This window comes from Stylophora pistillata, chromosome 3 (assembly GCF_964205215.1).
Source record: "Stylophora pistillata chromosome 3, jaStyPist1.2, whole genome shotgun sequence".
In the NCBI taxonomy this organism is placed as follows: Eukaryota; Metazoa; Cnidaria; class Anthozoa; order Scleractinia; family Pocilloporidae; genus Stylophora; species Stylophora pistillata.
In genome coordinates, this window is record NC_142521.1 from 28,002,512 (window position 1) to 28,020,095 (window position 17,584).

General features: G+C 38.4%; 2 long non-coding RNA genes across 2 annotated transcripts in view; one reads left to right on the plus strand and one right to left on the minus strand.

Moving 5' to 3' along the window:
• Positions 1-8,694: 8,694 nt before the first annotated feature.
• The window catches only part of LOC148735423 (uncharacterized), an 8,963-nt gene continuing 73 nt past the window's right edge, over positions 8,695-17,584 (minus strand). Inside the window, exons 1-4 of the long non-coding RNA XR_015999112.1 lie at positions 17,093-17,584; positions 16,383-16,512; positions 16,019-16,095; positions 8,695-11,577 (exon numbers count right to left, since the gene is read on the minus strand). The exon at positions 17,093-17,584 is cut by the window's right edge and continues 73 nt beyond it. This is a non-coding gene — a long non-coding RNA (uncharacterized LOC148735423). The remainder of the gene's footprint in view (positions 11,578-16,018; positions 16,096-16,382; positions 16,513-17,092) is intronic.
• LOC148735424 (uncharacterized) lies at positions 11,756-15,245 on the plus strand. The gene is made up of 2 exons (XR_015999114.1): positions 11,756-13,722; positions 13,911-15,245. It is a non-coding gene; the product is annotated as an uncharacterized LOC148735424 (long non-coding RNA).

The following is a 17,584-nucleotide window of genomic DNA, read 5'->3' on the forward strand; positions in this document are numbered from 1 at the left end:
TTCTCGTCGGATAAGCTTTCGGTCGGGTTGCATACTAGTTGTGCACGTCGTGTAAGAGTTCTGATAGTTGTGGCTTTGTGTGATGTAGGGCTGTAGGATGACTCGTATAGTAATCTTTGTGTCGGTTTCCTCCAAACTGTCGTCCGTAGTGAGTTGTCGTCACGGCTTACTAAACAGTCTAGAAAGCCGTGACGACAACTCACTACAGACGACAGTTTACAGGAAACCGACACACACCGACTCGGGATGGGAATGGTGATACATGTACACGAAACTCAGTGCAATACAACGAATTGGTCTCACCCCAGCCTACTGCCACGCGTGTCAGATATTGCTTGTTTAAAGAGAAGACCTTGACCAGCTTGATGTAGAGATTTATTCCTTCAACCAACATCCATGTAAATATTGCAGTGTAATGGAAGTGCTCAACCACTTCCAGGGTTGTGCAAAAAGCCTTAAAAATTCAATATGTTTGATTACTTCCTAGTAGGACAACAGATTCTTTTAAAATGGTTAGTAAGAAACTGTCGTTGATGATAATGGTACATCCTGTCGGTTACGTTTAAATATCCACTGGAGAAATATTTTGTTACTTTATGTTGTGTGAGGCTTATTCCATTTCTGCCAGCCGAAAATGCACAAGGAGTCTAGAAAATGTTTAAAAAAAATTTGGGAAATAGTACGAAAACATCCAAAATTTCCGAAGATGTTAGCAAGACGCGATTTCCCAGGAACGCTTTAAGTGCCTACAAACGGACACTACCATAAAACAAGCGGGTGAAGGTTAGTAGGGACATTTAAGTGTACAAAAAGTGTTTCACTAACTTAAAGGATATTTTTCTCTACTTTTGAAGAATGTTACGTCTACAACACCTACGAGGTTACCAAAGCCCATCGATAGAATAAGATTTTTATGCACAAAAACCTTTTCCCTCTTAAACCTATCACATAAAGTATGAATCGGCAAAACAAAGTTGAAGCGATCACAACAGCAACTCACATGTGCAGGTACTAAAATTATCACATCAATATTACTAAAAATACGTATATCCGCGAACTCGGTCATCATATGTCATGTTAAATTAGGCAGACCTACATAACCCGCTCATCAATTTATTTAATGAAGAGCTGATATGCTTTATTCACAAAACTGCTTTCGTCACAGATAAGGACCTACAAAAGAGAGGAGGAAAATACCCGGCAGCGTAAGGTGTCTTTTGTAGCTGGGCATACTATGTGACTGAAAAAAAATGCAATAACAAATAATAACTTATAAATAGTTATTATTTGTTATGAGGTAAAGAATGTTATGAGGTAAAGAATCTCAAGCAGATTCTTTACCTCATAACTGAAAGGAGAACGAGTGACACGAACATCGCCGCTATTGAAATACACATGACTACCAACTCCAAGTTCTCCTGAATTTCTCTTTGTTTGAGTGACCCAGGACACTTGGTTTTCACTTTTCTACCACAATAAGAAGCGATATTATGATGGATTATTTTATTTTCCATTGCCTTAGCCTTTTAACGGCAACGGAGAAATATTCTGCTTTGCAGTCGATTTGTTCAGTTGAAACAGAAACTTTCTTAGATTTTGGATTACCTGTACTTGTAGCTTTGGCATCACCCGGTCTTCCTCTCGCCCCCGGACGCACCTGACCTCTTGTACTTGTGTTTTAACCAAGCAGTCATGTCATTATCGCGAGACAACAAAGGATTCATTCCTGTTTCGTGCAGAGCCCATGACACGGCACCGCACTGATCATTTACCCCTCTAATGGAACAAAGCGCCATCGTGAAATTCTCCTGAAACTTCTTATCGCTACACTTTTAATACTTGATAAGGACACAAACATTTACACCTGAATTGGGAGAGGGATGGAAACTCGGTCCAGTCCTAATACTCTCACGTCCAAAATGACGGGTCCATCTCAAGTCTCGTGAGGAATATTTCATTTAAACTGCAACAATAATTTTTTGTCATCCAGCTCTTCTAACAGTGGATTCCCTCTCTGTTGGATGGTTCCATTTATTCAGTTCTGGAGAACCTAAGATCTCTGGTGGACCGCAAGTCACCTGGACGGTGCTCACTGCGGCACGTAAGCTTAAATTATATTTATGTACGGTCGTGGTCGCCTATATTAGTGATGGGTATTTGCGAGAGCTATTCAGCCTATTCAAAGGTCAGACGTGGATCATCTTTTAACGATCGTTTTATTCTTATCTTAATGGCTAAGGCCGGGGTTAAGGTCACTTTATTTTCAAGTAAAAAACGGCCTGACAAAATATAGAGACCTTTGCATGCTTGGAATATAATACGTAAGGAAATGGGGCCTGTCAAACATAGATTAGAGAAAATTCAAGCATCTTTAAAAACATTGTCATATCTACGTCAGAACATCGTGATTTGTGCTCTATGATGGGTACAAGCTTTTCATTTATTACTTTACTTTATTTTGCTAAACCGCTAAGTGTTTGTAGTGCTAATCAGAGGCCTTCCTAGAGCATTTGTAAACTATGAGTCGAGGTATTTCGGAATAGTGATACTGATTTGGCTTTAATGTTTCATTTTCACTCACCTAATACATAAAGGCCTTATGTCAAGAATTTGGTCTGTTTATAGCATGAATTATGCTCAAAACTCCATTTTACTTGACCTTAGAGGGGCATGGAGAGTTTGTGCCAAAAACCCAACAAACCTTATTAAGCCAAATTTTTCTCAACTGATTTTGATAAATGGGTCACTAAAGTGTATACTGGATTTGGTATGAAAGTTATGCGAGAAGGCAGGTGAGTGTTATGGTTTTTGGAAAAATGACAATTTTATATAATGATTTTGACCTCAAACTTGACCTAACTTTAGCCCCAGGCCCCTCTCTGTCTAATGACTTGAGAACAAAGTTACATTTATGAAGTAAAAGGTCCACTATAGTAGAGTCAGAATTTTTACGTGTCTATATAGTAGAGTCCATGGTCAAATTCATTTGGCAGCAGAATTTACCAATGGAGTTTTACAGCACTTTCAAAATGCCACCTAGAAGGAAGAATTTTTAGTGCTCCACAGGCCACAAATGGGACCCCACCCCCTGAAACTCCAGAACAAGCAGTCAGAAAAGTGAGCCAAAGTGGCTTTTGAAATATCTTATGACACTCAACTTTTGTGCCAAGTTTCAGTCGAATCAGCTGACCACCACTTTTGGCCCCTGGAACACTTTCTCAGACAGGGAAACTTAACTCCTTTATTTTTAGATCCATTAGTTTGATGGTTTCGCTTAACGACGTATGATGATGTAAATTTGCAGTCATCTGTAACTGTAACCACTCTACACTACGTATATGTGGCTAAGATAACGGGAGGGAGAAACTAATCCTATCTGCCTGTCCCGGCTACCACAGCCAAAATCTCAACTCTGCGTTGCCGAGTTCATTTTTTAGTTTCGTTTACCAGTCCTGCATGAAGGATTATGGAAATATATAACCGCAACTATCCAAATGGACTTGCCTAGACGCACGTACATTTGTTTCGATGAGTAATCGGAAGGCGAGAATATTTTGAAAATCACATCTTCAATCAAAATCTTACTGAACTTGACTGGTAGAGTAGATGAGTAACAGTGTAGAGAAACTATGGCCCAATGCCGAGTAGAAGGTGACGCAGTGAAATCTACACTTGAACTAATCTAACTGAGTAAATTCTCGTGGTTATAACTATCCAAAGAGCACGTATGCAAAACCTAGCGGTATTAACAATTTCCCTAGCGGACATAGCAGTTGGGGGCTGATTAACCACAGTGGCTTAAGTAAGTAAGGCCTTGTTTGAAAGTGACAATTACTTGATAATATCTACGGTGTAGAAGGTTATAGCGACAGGAACTGGATTAGCATCACCTTTCAAACCCAACAATAATTAGTTCTTATTAACCGAGCGGGAGGTCTGTAGGGGAGAATCTTGGCCGAGGTCGCCAGTACAGACCGAACGCAGTGAGGCCTGTACCAGCGACCGAGGTCCAGATTCTCCGATACAGATCGACCTAGCTCCGTTAATAAGATGTTTATTATATGGCTGTGTCTTATATGCCAATTTTTTATATTCTTTGTACCTTTTTTTTCTCGCCCGGTATAGATGCCCGTCTAGATGGGAAAATCTAGACCGCTTTCAATATTGATTTCAGCCAATCAAACTCGTGAATTCGGTAGTTCTCAGTCCTTGTGAGACACAGCCATATAATAATGTGTAATAATATCATTTCATATTATGATATATAATGAAATATATGAAGTTCATATATTTTGTACTGCGGTATTAGATACATATGATGCACGATCCTCGCAGTAGATAGCGCTATTTAAGCAATAGCGAAAATCAGACCTGAAAAAAATCAGGCCTGTACGGGATTCGAACCACTGACCTCTGCGATACTAGTGCAGCGCTCTACCAATTGAGCTAACAAGCCAAGTGGGAGCAGGCCGTTAAGTTGATTCGTAATAAACCCGTGAAAGTGATAAATCAGATACAATGAAATATATGAAGTCCATATATTTTGTGCTGCGGTATTAGATACATATGATGCACGATCCTCGCAGTAGATAGCGCTATTTAAGCAATAGCGAAAATCAGACCTGAAAAAAATCAGGCCTGTACGGGATTTGAACCACTGACCTCTGCGATACTAGTGCAGCGCTCTACCAATTGAGCTAACAAGCCAAGTGGGAGCAGGCCGTTAAGTTGATTCGTAATAAACCCGTGAAAGTGATAAATCAGATACAATGAAATATATGAAGTTCATATATTTTGTACTACGGTATTAGATACATATGATGCACGATCCTCGCAGTAGATAGCGCAACTTAACGGCCTGCTCCCAGTTGGCTTGTTAGCTCAATTAGGCTTTTAGTTTCTTCTTGCCAAAGTGAGAAGTAATTCTGATCATTTTCATTGTGTCCAAACTTTGACATTACTTGTTCATTTAAAAAAAAGTGGCTTATCGAATAGCCCAGATCGAGGTAGTTGTTAAAAATAAATGTGATTAATTATGCTCTGAATTAAATGATTTTCAACATTGCAAAAGGTACGTATGATGCACGATCCTTCGCAGTAGACAGCGCTATTTATGCAATAGCGAAAATCAGACCTGAAAAAAATCAAGCCTGTACGGGATTCGAACCACTGACCTCTGCGATACTAGTGCAGCGCTCTACCAATGGAGCGAAGGATCGTGCATCATACGTATTTAATACCGCAGTTCAAAATATATGAACTTCATATATTCATTGTATCTGATTTATCATCACGGGTTTATTACGAATCAACTTAACGGCCTGCTCCCAGTTGGCTTGTTAGCTCAATTGGTAGAGCGCTGCACTAGTATCGCAGAGGTCAGTGGTTCGAATCCCGTACAGGCCTGAGTTTTTTCAGGTCTGATTTTCGCTAATGCATAAATAGCGCTATCTACTGCTAAGGATCGTGCATCATACGTATTTAATACCGTAGTTCAAAATATATGAGCTTCATATATTCATTGTAATTGCAAAAGGTGTTAAAAATCAAACAAATTTGTGTTACTGTTCTCTATACATATTTATCGATGGAGGTTTTTTTCCAGTCGTTGTGACCGAAATAAAGGTGAATTCATTCTGCTCGTAATTGGGGTTCTTTCATCAAAATGAAGTCTTGCTCTTGGTTTACTCGTTTACTCCGCATATTCTACTGCACTAGGGCTTTAGAATGTTTTCATTCCCATTTATACGGTCATGGTTGCGCTGGAAATGCGCTAAGATTTCATCCTCATTCTCGCCCATGGGCTGGAGCTGTTTGTTGTTGGATCGATTTACTGGTAGAGTAGCGGTGTCATTACTGAAAATAATGTTTCTTTTCCTACAGATATATTGTTGGAAGACACGGAGACGACGCTGAAAACTTGGAAGGTGCGCCATTTTGCAAGAAAGTAAAATAATGGGAATTAAAATTATTGAAACTGAGAATTATTATTCCTCCATTTTTCTACTGCGACTCGAACTGGTGAGAGGAACCGGCACAGTGAAAAAATAAAATAAAATAAAATAAAATAGAATAAAGTATGACGAAATAAACCAACAGAAAGTCATCGGGTAATCACTCGGTTATCGAATTTGGTAACGATCCCTCCGAGAGAAAATTGGGAAGGGGCTTCGGCGATCACAGGCGTCCGAAGTACACGTCTCGCGAAAAAGCAAAAGATTATTTCGCAAAGTGTCACACGTTATGTGCCACGGTGTTCAGTTAAGCGAGAAACCGTTGAGAATATACAAGGAATAGAGTGGAGAACGTATTGTGGTAGAGTTACAACACTAAATATTCCAAAATATGAGCCATTTACACGTAAGGTTATTAACATTTACTCACTTCCCGTGTATCCGTGGTGGTTTTTGGCGATTTCTACCTTTTTGGGCTTACTTTTCCATCACTGTTATTCCTGTTATAAAATTCCGCAGTTCCGCCGATCCACCGTTCCTCGCACCATCATTCAGTTAAATGACTCAAGGTAAGGTATTTCGCAGCTTGCTAGCTTTGAAAGTTTTGCGGCTCTTTTCAAACAGTAATAACTACGGTGGCCCACAGGTGCTACTGCTGCACACTGTAAAACAAACACGTTTCTAATTAAAACCTTGCTTTCTCTTTGCAATTGTTCTTGTTTTCCATACAAATATAAGCCTGTTGCTTAGAAATTGGCCTCCTCTGTAGAAATGAGCCTCCTCCGTAGAAATCAGCTTTCTCCGTAGAAATGAGCCTCCTCCGTAGAAATGAACCTCCTCCGTAGAAATGAGCCTCCTCCGTAGAAATGAACCTCCTCCGTAGACATAACGAGCCTCACGCCGTTAGCAACCAAAAAAAGTCTAGGTATCCAGCAGAGAATCCGTACTTTTAGTCCGCATTCTCTGCTGGATACCAGTGGCTTGCTTGGGTAAAATTTTTGATCGTATTTCGCTCCTAATCTGATAGAGGCGTCAACTTTTACGCAATCATGTCATCATCCTATGGCGTGAAAAGGTAATTAAAGAAGCCGTATCCGAAAAAAGTGTACATGGCCGGCGCTTAAAAATAGTGACAAGACAAAGCGCTCGCCCGGAGTGTGTTGCGGCAGTTACAGTCACGTCGAAGAAACATTTCTTAGTCAATGCTTGCGGATTTAGTTAACTTCATTAATACTGACATAGACTGCGACGCTTATTTACTACGACATTTAACTGGCGGCCTGAGTGTTTTGTTTTCTAATCAATTTTACCAGATTTTTGTTTTCGGATCGGAAACAAAGTAAATTCCAGAACCGACGACTTTTTTTCCGCTGTTTTCGGAATCTTTGACAGCTGACGCTTGGTGCTGTAATTTTTGAGCATCCGGTTACCAGTTATTGGGAATAAACTCGGCGTATTACAATCTATAATTTCTTTTGCTGTTTAACGCAGAGTCCACAATACATGGCGGCTTTTTCTCACTGATATTTTATGTCGCATTTATAGTTTACACACTGTTCCAGTTTTTTTAAACGATATTCATGCAGTACACATAAGATTCTTTGTCACTGGCCTTCATATGACCTATATTGGTGCCGGAATCCTCTAGATAGTTGCGAGAGATTACAGACATTATAGGTACGATGTGATTAACGCACTGGTGTTGAAAATCTCTTTGCGCTACCTCCTCCGCAACGATGATTAAAATTGTGAATAAACAGAGACCGGGGGTAATAATAATTGTTTTCAAATCAAGATAGATGTTGAACAAGCTGACAAAGCTTTCAAACAGACAAAGACCAACTTTCGTTTAATGACACGTTACGAACAAGTTTAAACTCCCTTGAACTTTAACAGGGTTCGTACTGTCTTGCAAGTCTGTTAATTTCAGGGCAAGTCCCCCAATGAATTTAACCAATCCTCAGAAAGTCCTTGACTTTTTATATTCTAAAAGCTTCTTGAGAGTTGACTTTAAATACTGAGTCAAGCGCTGTGCGCTAGAGTGGTTTGGAAATTAACATAGAGCGCGGTAGATCCAGTAACGCGTTATTGACCAAGCAGGAAAACTCAAACCTGAGCCAAGCGATAAGAGCCAAGCAAGAGCTTGCCTACAGGTTACACAAAGATAAAATGGCTGCAACGCTGGCCACCGCAGAAAACGAAAAATAAGCAAGGGTTAATAGCCAATCAGCTCACAGAATTCGCTGCATCTTGCACCGCTTGCGAAGCCAGCCATATAAAAAGGAAAGATAATACATCGGCGTAATATAACTCTTAAAGCAAGAATCTCTCCCAACATATTCATCTAAGGTAGTAAAAGGTTAAAATGTTATGAAAGCTGTAAAAGAAAGGGTTCCGGTGTCGCGCTTATTCAGAGTTACAAGTTTGAATGGCCAAGGGGTGGGCACTTATTCAAGGAAATACGGTATATCGATCACTTGAGGCTGTGCGCGTTACTTCGTGTTGTTTCATACTTTATATTATCTCATATTACCCAGTTTGTCAGGAAATCAATCGTCGTCGTGTGTTTACGCCCTACAAAAACGTCGCATCAGAGATTTCACGATCTAGCTTCGCAAAGAAATGTACCAGCAGTGTTTTGCCTTGTGTTATTTATTGAGTTTTTTTGGCAGCATTTTTTGTTTTGATGTTCTCTTCCCGTCGCGGTTTTCAGGGCGACTTTTAACAGTAAATGAAGCTGTTTTTCAAATTTTTGTCTCAAACGACTATTTATTCCTGTCGCTCTGCTGTAGATATAGGTGAAGAGCTCAAATAACAGAAAAGTTTGCGTCACAAGAATTTCTTCACATTATATATGCCAGAAAACCTCAGGCATTACTCTGAATGCCAGAACTTCAGCCTGGGTGAACCAGAAAGGATAGACAATACTTCCCTATATTAACCATCAATGAAAAGCTAAGTAAGTCAAATATCTCAGAGGCGCTCAGGCATTAAACTGAATGCCAGGACTTCAGCCTGGGTGAACCAGTAAGGTCGATAGACAACACTTCCCTAGATTAACCTGTGAATGTCAAAGAAAATAAGAATGTTAGGTATCCCAGAAGCACTAAGGGATTACTGTGAATAGCAGAACTTCCGTTCAGCCTGGGTGAACCAGAAAAGATAAACAACACTTCCCCGTATTGACCATGAATGAAAAACTTAAAGTATGTTGTATATCCCAGAAGCGCTCAGGCATTACACTGAATGCCAGGACTTCAGCCTGGGTGAACCAGAAAGGATAAACAGTACTTCCCTATATTAACCATCAATGAAAAGCTAAGTAAGTCAAATATCTCAGAGACGCTCAGGCATTAAACTGAATGCCAGGACTTCAGCCTGGGTGAACCAGTAAGGCCGATAGACAACACTTCCCTTGATTAACCTGTGAATGTCAAAGAAAATAAGAATGTTAGGTATCCCAGAAGCACTAAGGGATTACTGTGAATAGCAGAACTTCCATTCAGCCTGGGTGAACCAGAAAAGATAAACAACACTTCCCCGTATTGACCATGAATGAAAAAACTTAAAGTATGTTGTATATCCCAGAAGCGCTCAGGCATTACACTGAATGCCAGGACTTCAGCCTGGGTGAACCAGAAAGGATAGACAACACTTCCCTATATTGACCATGAATGAAAAGCTAAGTATGTTGTATATCCCAGAAGCGCTCAGGCATTACACTGAATGCCAGGACTTCAATATGGGTGGACCAGAAAGGATAGACAACACTTCCCTATATTGACAATGAATGAAAAGCTAAGTATGTTATATATCCCAGAAGCGCTCAAGCATTACTCTGAATGCCAGGACTTCAGCCTGGGTGAACCAGAAAGGATAGACAACACTTCCCTATATTGACCATGAATAAAAAGCTCAGTATGTTGTATATCCCAGAAGCGCTCAGGCATTACACTGAATGCCAGGACTTCAGCCTGGGTGAACCAGAAAGGATAGACAACACTTCCCTATATTGACCATGAATGAAAAGCTATGTGAAACTTTGTTATATATCCCAGAAGTGCTCAGGCATTACAGTCAATGCCAGGACTTCAGCCTGGGTGAACCAGAAAGGATAGACAACATTTCCCTATATTGACAATGAATGAAAAGCTAAGTATGTTATATATCCCAGAAGCGCTCAGGCATTACTCTGAATGCCAGGACTTCAGCCTGGGTGAACCAGAAAGGATAGACAACACTTCCCTATATTGACCATGAATAAAAAGCTCAGTATGTTGTATATCCCAGAAGTGCTCAGGCATTACACTGAATGCCAGGACTTCAGCCTGGGTGAACTAGAAAGGATAGACAACACTTCCCTATATTGACCATGAATGAAAAGCTATGTGAAACTTTGTTATATATCCCAGAAGTGCTCAGGCATTACAGTCAATGCCAGGACTTCAGCCTGGGTGAACCAGAAAGGATAGACAACACTTTCCTATATTGACCATGAATGAAAAGCTATGTAAGTTATATATCCCAGAAGCGCTCAGGCATTACACTGAATGCCAGGACTTCAGCCTGGGTGGACCAGAAAGGATAGACAACACTTCCCTATATTGACCATGAATGAAAAGCTAAGTTTGTTGTATATCCCAGAAGCACTCAGGCATTTTTCTGAATACCAGGACTTCAGCCTGGGTGAACCAGAAAGGATAGACAACACTTCCCTATATTGACCATGAATAAAAAGTTCAGTATGTTATATATCCCAGAAGTGCTCAGGCATTACTCTGAATGCCAGGACTTCAGCCTGGGTGAACCAGAAAGGATAGACAACACTTCCCTATACTGACAATGAATGAAAAGCTAAGTTTGTTGTATATCCCAGAAGCGCTCAGGCATTACACTGAATGCCAGGACTTCAGCCTGGGTGAACCAGAAAGGTTAGACAACACTTCCGTATATTGACCATGAATGAAAAGCTATGTATGTTATATATCCCAGAAGCGCTCAGGCATTACACTGAATGCCAGGACTTCAGCCTGGGTGAACCAGAAAGGATAGACAACACTTCCCTATATTGACCATGAATGAAAAGCTAAGTATGTTACAAATCCCAGAAGTGCTCTGGTAATACTCTGAATGCCTGGACTTCAGCCTGTGTGAACCAGAAAGGATAGAAAACACTTCCCTACATTGACCATGAATGAAAAGCTAGGTATGTTATATATCCCAGAAGTGCTCAGGCATTAATCTGAATGAAGGACTTCAGCCTGGGTAAACCAGAAAGGAAAGACATAATTTCCCTCTATTAACAGTGAATGAAAAACTAAGTTTGCTATATCCCAGAAGCTCTCAGGCATTACGCTGAATGCCATATAAATCTTAGAAATATGGCAAATAAATATATATCTCAGAAGTGACCAGGCAACACTAAACAAAATAATATTGTTACATGATAAGACTTCAAGAAAATAGATTTTTTTAAATGATACAATGTTGACTATGCCTTACTACAATGGGTGCACAGAATTTAAAAATTAAAATGTTATACACTGCAGGCAGAGCACATAAATTAACATCACATGGCTCCTCTTCAAGGGGAAAGAGCAAGTCATCTCTTAACCCCTTCTATCTGAAACAGACAGAAAAAAAAACAGTGAATTTAGTTTCCACCTTTATAATCCAAGCTTACCATATTTTTGCTGGTAACTGGGTAAAAGTGAAGAACAGCTCCCCTAAAAGTCTTTCGGCCCACTGTCGGCCAACTGTCGGCCAACTGTCGGCCGGCAGTATACCAACTGTCCATCAAACTACCCTTGCGAAATGGTTTCCTAGCTTTCTAGGATTCCTAGGAATTTCCTAGGAATTTCTTAGGAGTCAGTGGAATTTTCCTAAAAACATTTAAGCTCTCTAGAGGTGTGAACAAACATTACTAGGTTCCTAAGAATTTCCTAGGAAATTCCTAGGAATGATTACAGGTAGAATTTACATAAAAAATAGATTCTTGATCCTTGGGAAATTCTTAGGAATTTACTAGGAAAAATTATTTTTTAAAATAAAACCTTAATTTTTAAGAATTATACTTGTGAGTTTAGCTTTTGAAAGAAAAGTGCCATTTTAGATGTTTCAAAAAGTCACTACTTGCAATATACCACAAATTTTTTTTATTTTGCATTATAATTTACAACTCATTAATTTTAAAGCAGATATTCTTGAAGTTTATACAATTTCCAATAAAACATTAATTTTTTATCCTTCAATTGCATATCACAATACATTGAAATAAAAATTTACTGTAGTAAAGAATACAAGCAGAAAACTAAATCAAATGCAATTCAAGTGAGATTTTCAATCCATGTGTTTGGTGCTCCAGTCAGATAATAAAAAATGCTATACTGCAAGGACAGCGACTCTGACCACACTGAAATACAAAGTTATATCAGCCTGAGGCATCCCTGAAAAATGGTTTATCACAATGTGTAAGATTCAGCCAACATAATTTTGCACTGTCTCCTGATTTATTCCAATTATATGGTGAATTCTACATACTTTCCATTTAAAGTAAACTTAAGTTCAATATAGATAGTATCAAGTATCAATTTATTTGCCAGATTAGAATATTTTATACAAAAAGCTTAAGAACATATCTTTACTTAAATATTATAACAAGGAAGTCTTATTTGAAGCGATGGGAAATTTCAAATCTGGCATATTGAGACTTAAAAAGTGATATTTTCTTATATCTAACCACAGACAGCATTAAAGTTTGGAAATCTTATTATAACATGGTTTCTGGAATTGCCAGTTAGAAGCATAATCTTCTCCAAAATTTCAGTGACACTCTTTGCTTTCAGGTCAGACCTAAAACATTGAGAATAAGAAATATCAATGCGATGCTTCTTTTCAAAAAGTGCTAGAGGAATAAAAGAATAGTTGTAGGTTCAGAAGGAACAGTTGAGGAAGAGAGGATTTTGAAACTAATTTCTTAAGCTTAATTGCCATTTTTATAAAAGAATTGCTTATCAATTCTATAGTTTTTTTCGTACTGGTTTTGAAACTTACAAGCATCATTGAAGCTTGAAGTGCATTGAGACATTGTGAAATGCGCTATATAAGCTTAAGCATTACATTACATTTTCTTACCCGATCCAACGTAACGATGCACAGAGCGCATGTGATTTTCCATTGTCTGTTGTCGTGAGAGAACACGTTTACAAGCCGTACATTCATACTTCTCTTGGCCGTTAAGTTTGACAAATCTGTAAATTTGATGTTCATTCCCATCCATGGTTCATACTAGCAGGCGTTAACACTAACTTTAAAAGTCATTTATCGCTACTTCGATCACCGTTCATAAGATGGCGACCATGGCGCTGAATGGATCACACGATCACTAGTCCCAGTCTTTCATGAGCAAAATCTTCACATGACCGACACATGACCAAGTATAATCCAATAAGGTGAAGTTTCCAGGCTTGCCGCTCATTTCAACGTTCTATTCCGCTCCACAACGTCCTTTACACGAAAGTTTTGTGCGTTGCAGCTGAGTCTTGCTGTGTCCTTCTCTGAGCTAAACGTTTTAAAGCGTTCGCAGCGTTATGTGGGTTCTGGTCGAATGGATCGAAGAAGGTCATAGCATAAGCGTCTTAAAAGACAAAGACATAATACGTTATGGAAAAGAAATCGCAACACGAATAGAATAATGTCGTGGAATTGTCGCCATACGTAGTAAAAGAGGGCACTCAGATTTTCAAGGCGAAAGTTATTTCTGTTCATAGTAAGTATTACACTTTTATTTGGTTAATCGTTGTCATATGTATCATTTCTACTTCTATCGATTGATTGCAGAACATGAATAAATATGTAAGAATTTTAAGCTTAGCTTTAAAAGTAGCTTTTCTAAGTTTCATTAGTTTAAACTGAATATAATGGTAATAAATGCTTCTTATTTGTGTCATTTTAAAGGTACTAAAGGTGAAGCTACAAAGCAAGAACTTAGTTTGCTTGTTCCAGGTAATTTTGAGTTAAAGGCTTTTCATAACTTTTGCACGTGTGACAAAGCGAAGCGCCATTTTGCGGGGTGACGACGTTACAGCGGACCAATCCTTTTCCATCCCCCTAGAAAAAAGCATTTCTGCTTTAGAGTACACTTTAAAGCTTTTAATAGCCCATAGTCTTTTTGTATGCCTAGATCATTTGTGAAAATTCACATCACTTTTGGTTTATTTGTACGACAAAGATCCAATATAAAACCTTCGCAAATTATATAGGAACTGTCTCAGAAGATATTGAAAGCATGAGAGACACCAGCGTTGCAACTTTATATCAGAAGACACTGTTTATATGTAGCGATTATTCGCAGAGGGTGAGGTGAATATCGTCGAATAATCCCCAAGACGAAGTCGTGGGGATTATTCGACAATATTCACCGAGCCTGAGGTGAATAATTGTTTTAGTATAATTTCAGAGCTGAACAATAGAGAATTTTCAAAAGTCATAACATTTTAGTAACATTTATTAACATTTTATTTTAACATTTTATATAAACCGCACAGAGCGGTTTATATAGCGTCTTAGTATGATTTCAGAGCTGAGCAAAGAGTTCCAGCCATCTGATTTGTCGAGCAGTTCCTTATATGATGCTATATAAACCGCCCCACGCGGTTTATATAAAATGTTAAAGTAAAATGTAAATGTTACTACAATGTTATGACTTTTGAAATTTCTCTGTTGTTCAGCTCTTAAATTATACTAAAACAATTATTCGCCTCAAGTTCGGTGAATATTGTCGAATAATCCCCTCGACTTCGTCTCTGGGATTATTTGATGATATTCACCTCGCCTTCCGCGAATAATTGTTAAATAAGGAACCGCTAGAGCAATCAGATTGCTGGAAACTCTTTGCTCAGTTCTGAAACTATACTAATTAATAATTAAAATGATATCACATAAGAATAACAATCTTAATTAGTTCAGATGCCAAAATAGCATTGACATGTTTGTGCGCGCATTTTATCAGCCGGAATGAAAACATGCTCCACTGGAAAATAATGATTTTGCCAAAAATGTATATTTTGATCCAAACTTTCAAATTGCATCAGCCTTGCACGATTTCTGATAATTGATATGTGTGAATCCTAAGTTGTCAATTTATTAATCCTTTGAATGATCTTTTACTGTTTGTTTTGCATTCCAAGTAATTTTGTATATACATGTACAATCTATAGTAACAACAAAAAGTATTGTTAATTATAATGTTTATTTGAGTTGTATATAATAAATTCAATTCAATTCCTATCATATGGTGTTGTATGTTTTATGCAGTTAAGTGCAATTTAATGGAGTTGACAACGTGGAGCACAAGTGCTACCCGGCGCAGTCAGCGGTCTGGCATGCACCTATATTCCTTTTGTTCTTGGTCCACAGGGTGTTGTTCAGTTTTGTTAGTGTTTTAGTCAGTGTTTTTCTGAGCGTTAGCATTTTTCCCTGTTTTTCTCCTTCTGTGTGGGGGCTCATGGCTGGGTCGCCTGGATTTGCCATCCATGGGAGCAGTCTTCATCTAGGAGCTGGCTGCCAATAGTGGAAGCTCCTGGATGTCTCATGCACCCTACCTCCACTTTGTGGGGCAGTTGTTAAAGTGTCTATATTCTATTTTTCCTATTTTCCTAAGAAATTCCTAGGAGTTTCCTAGGAATTTCCTTAGGGACCTAATCTTGGTCAGACAAAAGTGAAATGTGTATCCTAAGAAATTCCTAGGAATTTCCTAGGAGTTTTTTTTGGATTTTAATTTTTTCACTCCTAGGAATTTCCTAGGAAATTTCTAGGAATTCTTTGAATTCTTCGTCCCAATTTACTGTGAAATTTCACACCTTATTCCTAGGAATTTCCTAGGAATATTCTTAGGAAATTCCTAGGAAAATCTTAGGATTTCCTAGGAATTTCCTAGATCTTTTCGCAAGGGTAAGTATCCCAAGTGAGATTTAAAGACATTTATTCCAATAGAAAGTGAAATACCATACTGCAAGCTGGAACTTTTTATGCATGTCAATGCAGAAATGCAGAGTTGTACCTACCCCCCAATATTTGCTTTGCTCTTTAGGAAACACTCAGCAAAGGCTTCCCCAAAAGGAACATCAGGAGAGGCACATTCCTACAAATAAATTGCATGTATCACTCAATAATGAATAAACTGAGCTAAAGTCATATAATGTTCACTACTAATGGTAGATATATAATCACCGTTCACCACAGATAAAATATGTTCACTTTTATGGACACCTTTCGTCTGCCTTTCTGTAAAGTCAAGAAAGCCAAGAAAGCTCTCACTAATTGATTATAAATAAATTGCATAACAAATACCAGTAGGCTGAATATGTTTTGTGTTATTGTATAATTCCACTATGATGCATGTCATTTAGCATTGCAGGTATAACCTACCTTAATAACTTTGCAGAATACACAGCATTCTGTGTCCAATCCTTGCTTGCAAAGTTCATTGATATATTTTTTGGCATCACCAGCTCTTTGCTTGACCAGCATTATCAGTGTTTTGTAATCAAGAGTATAACTGTCATGAAAAAAGACAAGAAGATCATAACAAGAAGTTGAAGTTAAAATAGCTACACCAAAGATCTCAAATGTTATACTTTCCCAGATATTTTCTAACACTACCAAGCATAAAATGGATTCAATAATTACTATCACGTAGCTAGACATGTAACATAAAAACATTGCAAAAATAAAAAAATAAGATAAAAAAATATAAAGAGTCAAGATTGGCACACACAAATAACCTGAAAATTTAACTTTAAAGCATCTTCCATTAACTACTATTCCAGTTTTCTCAATGGCATCCCTCTGGCGATTTAAATCTTTTATCGTAGAAAAATAGAAATGAAATAAATTATAATACTGTCAAGACCCTATCAAGGAAACAAACCCGAAATTTCTCCTAAAGTAGCCATAAAAAGTGATCATAGCTAGAAGACTTAGAGGCTCAGCGTAAAATCAAACTCAGCCAATTATGTGATTTTCCTGCCAAGCAGAGATGAGTTCTGATACACCGTGAAACCAGCATTCACAACAAAACATAAGACAGCAAACTCACTTTTTCCAATCTTAATAAAAATATAAACGTTATGACTTACCCCGGTTCGTCTTAGCTTGAAAAAGCTAAGTAACGTTTGCCAAGCTTTTCTTGATCCAGGATCAAGAATTTATTTTATCGATCAACCAAAGATATCTCACCACTTCTCCTTCTTCGAATTTCTGCCGGAAGATGGTAGAAACAACTCCAAATAGAGAGGCGATGGCCACTTTGTTGTTCTGAACATATCGGTCATCCAAGCTTCCGCCATTTTTTAAAGCTGGACCGTACAAAACGCTTGGAAAATGTGCCACCAACAGGCTACTTCAAAAAACTTGCTGACTCTTATGCCACATTTCTTGAAATTTAAGATAAACCATTCCCTTGACTCATCTGGAGGAGAATGAAGCAATTCAACCCTTCGAAGTTTCAAGGGATCCATAACTGCACTCGACCGCGGGAAACTAAACATTCCCGCTTTTGCTTACGCATATTAATATGAAATCCAATCTCCAAATGTCAATAGGCCGATCCAGCCCCTAATAAACAAAAG